Source organism: Rhinopithecus bieti, unplaced genomic scaffold (genome assembly GCF_001698545.2).
Source record: "Rhinopithecus bieti isolate Rb0 unplaced genomic scaffold, ASM169854v2 scaffold_12689, whole genome shotgun sequence".
Lineage (NCBI taxonomy): Eukaryota > Metazoa > Chordata > Mammalia > Primates > Cercopithecidae > Rhinopithecus > Rhinopithecus bieti.
In genome coordinates, this window is record NW_016807758.1 from 1,519,471 (window position 1) to 1,527,839 (window position 8,369).

Sequence of the window (8,369 nt, forward strand, 5' to 3'; positions counted from 1 at the left end):
TTTTTTTAGTACAGACAAAGTTTCACCATGTTGACCCAGCTAGTCTTGAACTCTTGACCTCAGGTGATCTGCCTGCCTTGGCCTCTCAAAGTGCTGGGATTATGGGTGTGAGCCACCACTCCCAGCCAAGGAAGAAATCTGCAGCAACAGGAACACCTGGTCAGGTTAAACTGGCAGCAAGTGCGCTCTGAGAATCTCCTGCCTCCCCTCAGGGCCAGTCCTCTCCATGCCAAAGAATGAAAGTGGGCAGAACTTGCACGTGAGGAGATGTGAGGATACAGAAGTACACAGAGGTTGGGACCAAGCCAGATTTTCAGTTGCTCCCCACAGCTGAAGGATAAATTACAAGCTTTATAACCTGACACACAAGGCTCCAGAAGATCAGGTACTGCCTGTCATTCCCAAGCACCCCTACAGAAATGCATTTTGACTCATTGAACTAGACCCATCCCTAAGTAGCTTCTTCCCCAGTCAGTGACTCCCTCCTCCATGTGCCCAGCTATGAGACACACACCACTCTGCTCTGTAATGTCTCAACTACATCTGTGTTTCTGCTACTTGGCAGGAGCCATCTCCCCACATCCACTGTGCTTATCACAGTGCTAGCTCATAGAAGACAGAAAATACAGCACAAAGCAAATCACTGTGACCTCAGAGTAGGGCTAGTGAATTTATTGACATAAGGAATAAAAGAGACCTTGGGGACTGGAGCTTGAACTTTACCCTGACTGCTTCTTTGATCCCAGCCTATAAATCTTTCATAGAAATTCTCATCTTCCCCCTCCTCATGGTAGGAGGGTGACAGGTGCAACTGGTTGTCATTGAGGAATGCTTATGAATGATGACAAGAACCCAAGGCTTGAGGAGTGTTACGTTTGGGTGTTATTTTTTAACTCCAGAAGACAGCACCTATGAAAAATATTTTCTGATTTCATTGCCTCTATGCATAAATAAATAAATACGAGGCAATTTGATTTAGTGGAAGAGCCACAGTCTTGGTTAAACAGATTTGATTTCAGATTCTAGCTCTACCACTTAATGGGGAAGTAGGGTGATAGGCTATAAAATTGAGACATTATCCACTAGCCCACAGAGTTCTGAGAATCATTGAAAAATCAATGTAATATGCCTAATTCTGAGCTGGGTTCCTATTATACATTCAGTAAATGTCTATCCCTTCCTCCTGCATCAGGAAGCACCCCATACCCTCCTTTGTCAGATTCTACTCCAGAGTCTCAGAAGATCATTTTTCTCAAAAACTTCCAAATAAGTTCTACATAATGCCACACATATCTATGAGAAAGTTTCTTGTATTTAGTGTTTCCTATTCAGCTAAATGATACGGACAATCACCAAGGAGGTGAATTCTGGAATCCATTGAGTACAGCACAGGACAAAAGACTTCAGTGTTCCTTTCAAATCCAAAGATGCCATGATTCTTTGGTGCCTATGGATGGCTTTAGCCTCTGCAACTGAGGATAAAACATGACTGGGTTTGCTTCTGTAAGGACCTAAGTTGTCCATGCCCTGGATGCTCCCAGGACAGCATCCTCTGGAGCAAACCTTCTTCCTCATTAAACCTTCAAGGAGAAATTGGGAAGTTCAGAGAGAAACTCAAGCTAGGCATTCAGAGAGTGGGAATGTGGAAGAAAAGGACTCTGTAAGTGCATGGGCCAGAGAGAGGGCAGATCCTCCAGGGGTAATTTTGGCCTGCCATTCTGCACTGTGTCTAAAGGAGTGATAACCAGGCTTTACCACCAGCAGATCTGGCTCCCAGAAAAGCTCAACCTGGAGCCTGAAGCAATGCTGCAGGGGGTTCCCAGCTAAGTGCAATGATCAAGATCAGAGCTAGCAGAGTCACACAGCCATGTGCCTTTCACAGCCCTGGTTCTGAAACACTTAACTCAAGCTGACCTCTTCTTTCCTCCTGGCTATACAGCCTGTGGTCATCCTGTTGTTTCCTTTTTCCACTGTGTTCCTATCAGTTCCCCAGACTGGACTTTGGCTTTTTTTGTTTTTTGTTTGTTTGTTTGTTTGTTTTTAGCACAGGGCTACTTCTCTCCTGGGAAGGGGGTCTTCAGGTGTCTTGGAACAGCACGCCTCTCAATTTTAACTGGTAAGAACCTTCCTGTGTCAAGGCTATTGTCACCATCCCCACTCGCACTCTCCCCACGGGGCTCGCTTATTACCAGGTGGCCTCAGCATTCTGGGGGATCACTACATTAGGAATGGCAGCACAGGTGGAACCGAGGGTATATGTAGGAATCCAGCTCTGTGAGCTATAGAGGAAGGCTGGGGTTGGGACAGGGCTCTGACTTGGCAGTGAAGAGGATGATAAACAGAAGCTGAAAACTGAACAAACTGAAGACAAGGGTAGTTGGGTTCTAAGGGTGTCCTGAGCCTCCCCAAGACACTCAACCTACTAAGTCTATAGTATTAAATAACTTTGTTAATTCCCCTTCCAATAATAGGAGGGGGATGGCTCCTTGTCCTCACAAGAAGTAATTGAGATTGGAATGAGACTGAAGGCAGAGGGGGATCTTAACAATGAGGGACTGTGCCCCAGAGTCATTTTATGCCTTTGATATCCAGCAACACTGGACCTCCCTCCCACCTCATGGCCTTTGTGCAGACTCCTTTCGCTGGCAGGAATGCTCTTCTGCTGCCCTTCTCTCTACACAAGGGATTCCTTGTAATGCTTCAGCATTCAGCTCTTTCCTGAGCCCTAGACTAGACCAGGTTGCCTGCTATTCATTCTTAAGAGCACCCTGCCTTTTTCTCGATAGTCCCTAACATCGTCAATAATTATCTATTTCTTGTATCATTTAATGTCTGTCTCCTCTAGGTTATAACATCCATGAGGCCGAGGTAGCATGGGTTTTGCTCACTGTTATATCCTTGATACTACAAGCATAATAGGTGTGCTATAACTATTTCTTGAGTTAAGCATTGATGAATTAATGTTGAGTGCTTCTCTGGCAGCAATGTGCTCAGCATCCTGGTTGTGTCGCCTCAGACAAGCCACATAGGATCTAATGCCATTGGTAATCTCATTGTTTGTATTTTCTGGGTTAGGGAATTGAGGCTTAGAGAGGCTATCTCGCCCTCCTCAGGTCTCAGACCTAGGAAGTGGTAGTGTCATGATTTGAACCCAGGCCTGCCTGATGCTCATGTTTGAGCTCTACACTGTTTTTACAGGGGGAGTAAGCACAGGTGTTAAGTTTGAAGCTCGTGGGCTGGCTAAGGGTCTTGTCTTCCCTCACTAACTGCACAGCATTGGCATGCCAGTGACTCCTGGGTCTCAGTTTCCCCACTTGTTATATGGAGGCAGATGGACTAGGTGATCTCTGAACATTTGAGGCCTACCAGGATCCTCATGGAGGAGCTGCAGAGTGCTTCCTGGCCCAAGAGGGCTGCCATATGACTTTCTTATCTCCTCCCCTGATAATAGGTGTTCAAGACACTGATAAAGAAATGACAGAAAATGGATATTCCATCTTGAAGTGAGAGGGGTCTCTTTTCAGATTATCCTGATCACAGAAAGTTCTTCCACAGCCCTTCACTTCAGGCCTAGGCCTATGGCCTGTGCTCTGCCTTCTTGCCACCCTCTGCTTTTACCATGTGCCAGATGTGCCAGGCCGGTGGCTCACATCTTGGTGGTCTCAAATGCAGAGCTCTATCCTTCCATCCCCTAGAGACACACTGTCACCTTTTCAAATGCCTAGTATGTCCACATAAGTGTTCTACCATTATTTCAATCTCACCGTTTCAAATCATACCATGTTTCAAACTGTACTCATTATCTTCCCTAATATATACATCTAAACTGACTGCTTTTCAAAGCCCTTGTATCTTTTAGGGGCCTAACAATGCCCTCAGGCGTGAAAGCTAGAAAACTTGTCTAGAGGAAGTCATCACTGACTCCTCTCTTTGCTTCACCCCCTCTTCCAGCCAGCCCCAAGCCCTCCAATTGCCCTTTGCAGTGTTTCAGGGAGACACTCCCATGTGGTTGCAGCCATTCCCATCCTCCTAGGCAGGTCCAAGTCAGATTATACCTAACTTTCAGTGAGAGCCTTCCTGCTAGTCTTCCTGCTTTGACCTCTCCCATTTCAACCCACATTGCCACCCTTTGCCCCTAGTACCGTTTGAAGTCAAAGGTCAGTCAACCGTAGGAGTCAAAGGTGGTGAGAGCTGGGTCAACCAGCAATGTCAGGTTTCGATTGGGCCATGGGTTGGTGAAAACTTTCCTGGACATTGCTGAAACACAGCAGGAGCCAGTTCCTAGAATGTGCATTTCCACAGTGGTACCATGCTGCCGTGAAAAGTAACTGTTGGATGTTTTATTTTTTAAGCTTCCATGGGAAGTTTAATTTACTTGCTCCTGATGTCAACATCACTTCACTCTGCAAACTTCACCCAGTGGTCTAGCTGGGCTGCTCTAGGCACCGTCCCACCCACACCAGGATTATTCCTGCCTCTTTCATACAATTCATCTCCACCTGGGAAAACTTCCCCCTTCATTTTTCACCCAAAAAATCCACACATATTTCAAAGCCAAAGCATTGCCCCGCCTTGCTTCCAGTCTCTCTCACCATTTCCAGGTCTCCCCAGTCCCCCAGCACATGGGTGATTCTTGTAGCTCATTTAGCCTTCACTTAGGTCTCCTCAGTGGTGTTTAAATACCTTCTAACCCATTTACTCACCACTTCAAGAAGGTAAAGACATGGCAAGCTCCTTAAGCGCAGGAACTCTGCCTGGCCTTCCCCCAGCCCAGCCCAGCACAGCACAGCCCTGAGCCATGACATTGGCTCACCAAGTGATAAAGAGTCAGGTGAGTTACTCTATCAGAAGCTAAGTGCACAGACCTACAACCAACACATCCTAGGAACAAACGACATGGTAAGGGTTCTGTTAGCTCAGAAGCTATGATCTCCACTTCTATCTGCATGGTTACGGCTCTAGCTTCTCACCCCACAAACATCCTGTGCCTTGATCAGTAAATGCCCTAATTGCAACACCCACAATTTGGAGTAGCTGCCTGTGGCTTCAACTAGAAAACCCCAAGGGACACATCTATATATGTACATCATTGAAAGCCCTACGTGAAGAGCTATTTAAGATTCAAGTTGATCTTGCAACTGCTTGCAGCTTCTCCAGATTCTCAAGTCCCATAAAGGACTTTGTCTTGTAAAGAAAGGGAGTACTCAAACACATCTATACTTATCCCTTTCTAAAGGATCCAGGAAAGAGCCCTGAAAAGCGTAGCGTGGGTTTCCAGAGGCATAAAAAGACTAGAGACTATTAACGATGTCAATGACAATAGGGAGTGAGCATGTTTGTATCCAACGTCTGTCCATTTGAACTTCCCCCAAGCTCCCACACCCTCACTCGGATTACGTGTGTCCTCTTCCTCCATCTAAAAGCATTCCTTTACAGTCATCCATTCTGCCATTGACCCCGAAATTTCCTTTTTCCTGAAAAAAAAAAAAAAAAATCCTTCCCGTTTTTTCTTTCTTTATTCATTGTCCTTTACTATAACTCAAACTCCCATGCTTGTTGTTTTCAAGCCCAGTGCAGCCTCTGTAAACATCCTATGGACAATGTGCCCAAGTGTCACAGCCTGCATTGCCGCTTCCCGCAGCCACAGGGCGATCCTGAGGTCCTGCATGCGCAGTTGGCGATGCCTGTATCACAGCGGCATCTGCTGGAAGAAGCTTCACACTGCAGCTAATGATACCACCGGGCCTCTGCCCGGGGAGCCACACAACAGGTGCCCAGAGGCACAAGGCAGCTTGATCGCTTAGAGGCTAGTTTACACCTGTATGACCCACTTCCCGCCAGCTCTGAATAAAAGAAAAAGCAATTAATATTCACCAGGCATTCCCTGTGTGTGCCAGATAGACGCTAGGTGCTTTCCATATGCAAAATAAGACGCTGTCATCACCCCAGGAACAGCTGGTAGGATTCTTGTTCAAATGAAGCGGGCATGTAGGGTTTTTTTGGTTTTGTTTTTATTTGATTTTGTTGTTGTTTAAATTTTTATTTTAATTTGTGTGGGTACATAGTAGATGTACAGATTTACAGGGTACATGAGATGTTTCGCTACAGGCATACGATGCGTGATAACCACATCATGGGAAATGGAGTGTCCATCCCCTCAAGAATTTATCCTCTGAGCTAAAAACAATCCAGTTATACTCTTTTAGTTATTTTAAAACATACAATTAAGTTATTATTGACTATAGTCACCCCGTTGTGCTCTCAAATACTAGGCATTATTCACTCTGGTTTTCTGAACCCATTAACCATCCCTACTTCCCCCTTACCTCCCACTACCCTTTCCAGCCTCTGGCAATGATCCTTCTACTCTACATCCATGGTTTCAATTGTTTTACCTTTTAGATTCCACGAATAAGTGAAAGCAGGTGATGTTTGTCTTTTTGAGGCACATAATTTGAATGCTGCTCTCTGACTCTATGTCAGCAGATCTGAAGGTGCAAGGCCTAAGAAGAGGTCCTGTTTATTATTCTGCTGGAGTTTTAGAAATGATGCCATTAGTCTGCAACATCATCCATTGTTTGACATTTTTATCCAAATAAACGTAAGCATTATCATAGGGGGTAGTAAGCAAAGAAATGAGGCTTTTATCAAGCATTTACTAAGAACCAGGACAATTTCATACACCATCACATTTAATTCTCAATCAAAAAGTTGACACCCTAATTTAATAAATGAAGGTTTGAGAATGTTAATTAATTTGACCAAGTTTGCAGAGCTGATAACTGGCCTGAAATTTAAACTTCGTGCTCTTTTTTCCAAGTCCTTTGGGATTTGCCCTTCCTGCAGCCTAGAGCTATGCTCACGTTTCTATGAAGCTGGCCCTCAGTATGTACGAAAAGTAATTTTTCATCAGCAAAGGCAGCTTAATAGTAAGGACAGGGCCCCAACATCAGCAAAAGTCAGAAAGAGAAATGGGACTGAAATTCCATTTGGAGCAGAATTATAGAAGAGCTGAGCACATTTTTTAACTCAAATGCATCACTACCTTTTTGTACTTTCTTGTGAAACATCTTAATAAGCAGGGGGTGGAGAATATAGTCAAGACCATGCTGTGACCATCTAGTTTGCAAGAAATAACAAATGAGCTGAAACCACCAGGAGATGGATTGGTGCTGAGGGAGAGTAGACCCTGATTCCGAAGTCAGGACTTAAGTGGCTTTAGCACCTGAAATAGGTGGACTCCCCATTGGGATCTCTGATGATGACGGGGGAGAGCAGCTACTCTGGGTAGAGAGCAGCCATGCAGGGTGGAAAGCGCAATCACAGCAAAGTCAAAACACAGACAGCCTGAGAAATTCAAGGTCGCAAATGGAGCTGCACAAAGGAGATGCCCGGGATACCTGAAAAGAGGAGGCTCTGAGAAATCTAGTGACAATGGTAAGGATGGTAAAATTCCCCTTCACAAAAAAAAGGACCCAGGAAGCCAAGCTGGGGATCTATGTGTATGTGTGTGAGTGTGAGCTTGTGTATGTGTGCTCATGTATAGTGTGAAAAAACACCATTTACATATGTTCAGAAAATCTTTCTGAACCCATACGTTGGCCACAGTTCTCTGCATCTGCCCGGCAGACTCCTCACCTTGATCCTCTCTGGCTCTTGATGGTCAAATCCCCAAAACAGATGTGGACCATGTTAGAGGCTCAGAGAACACCCATGGCAGAAATCATCCCAGCACCATAGGGATAGTGCTCACTACCCATCTTTCTTCATGTTTCCCACCCCAAATATGCTAGGAATCACAGCATTTGGCCCCAGAAAACTGGCCCACCCAGTGCCATCCAGACTGCATGGCTCACCATCCTCTCCAGTGCTGTGACCCGCTACCTGTCTGAGGATCAGAAGTTAATCTTTCTTCGAGCTTCACAGCTTAGATCATGTCCTGGGAGTTTCCCTAAGGCAGGGGGCATTTTGTTTCTACCTATCTCCCTGGTGCCTAACATTTTAGTAGGAGGGATAATGCCTTTAGTGGAGATCCATTATTCATACTTTAGTGGGAATTTCAGAGCTTTCTTTTTATTTTATGAACAAAGAGTGGTAAACTGCCCAGGTAGGAGAACTGAGCTCAAAAAACCTTAGCCTTATTCCAGACTCTGCCTCACCCACTTTGTGAGTGACCTTGACCTCTCCGAGCCTCAGTTGTTTCACATAAAAAGTTTCCCTGAGATTGGGGAAAGGGGAAAGTGGAAAGTGGAGCAACATCCTGGAAGTAAATACGTTGATGTCAATTGGATGTTACTCTATAAATGTCTCTAAAATGTTTAAAAGTAAGTATGCAACCGTAAGCATTGAAATGGCAATTAGATACTTGC

At 45.1% G+C, this 8,369-nt stretch overlaps 1 pseudogene across 1 annotated transcript in view; it reads left to right on the top strand.

Annotated features, from left to right (window-relative positions):
• The window catches only part of LOC108536713 (eukaryotic initiation factor 4A-I pseudogene), a 130,540-nt pseudogene extending 124,809 nt beyond the window's left edge, over positions 1–5,731 (top strand). Inside the window, exon 2 of the transcript XR_001887600.1 lies at positions 5,568–5,731. The product of XR_001887600.1 is annotated as a eukaryotic initiation factor 4A-I pseudogene (transcript). The remainder of the gene's footprint in view (positions 1–5,567) is intronic.
• Positions 5,732–8,369: the final 2,638 nt, after the last annotated feature.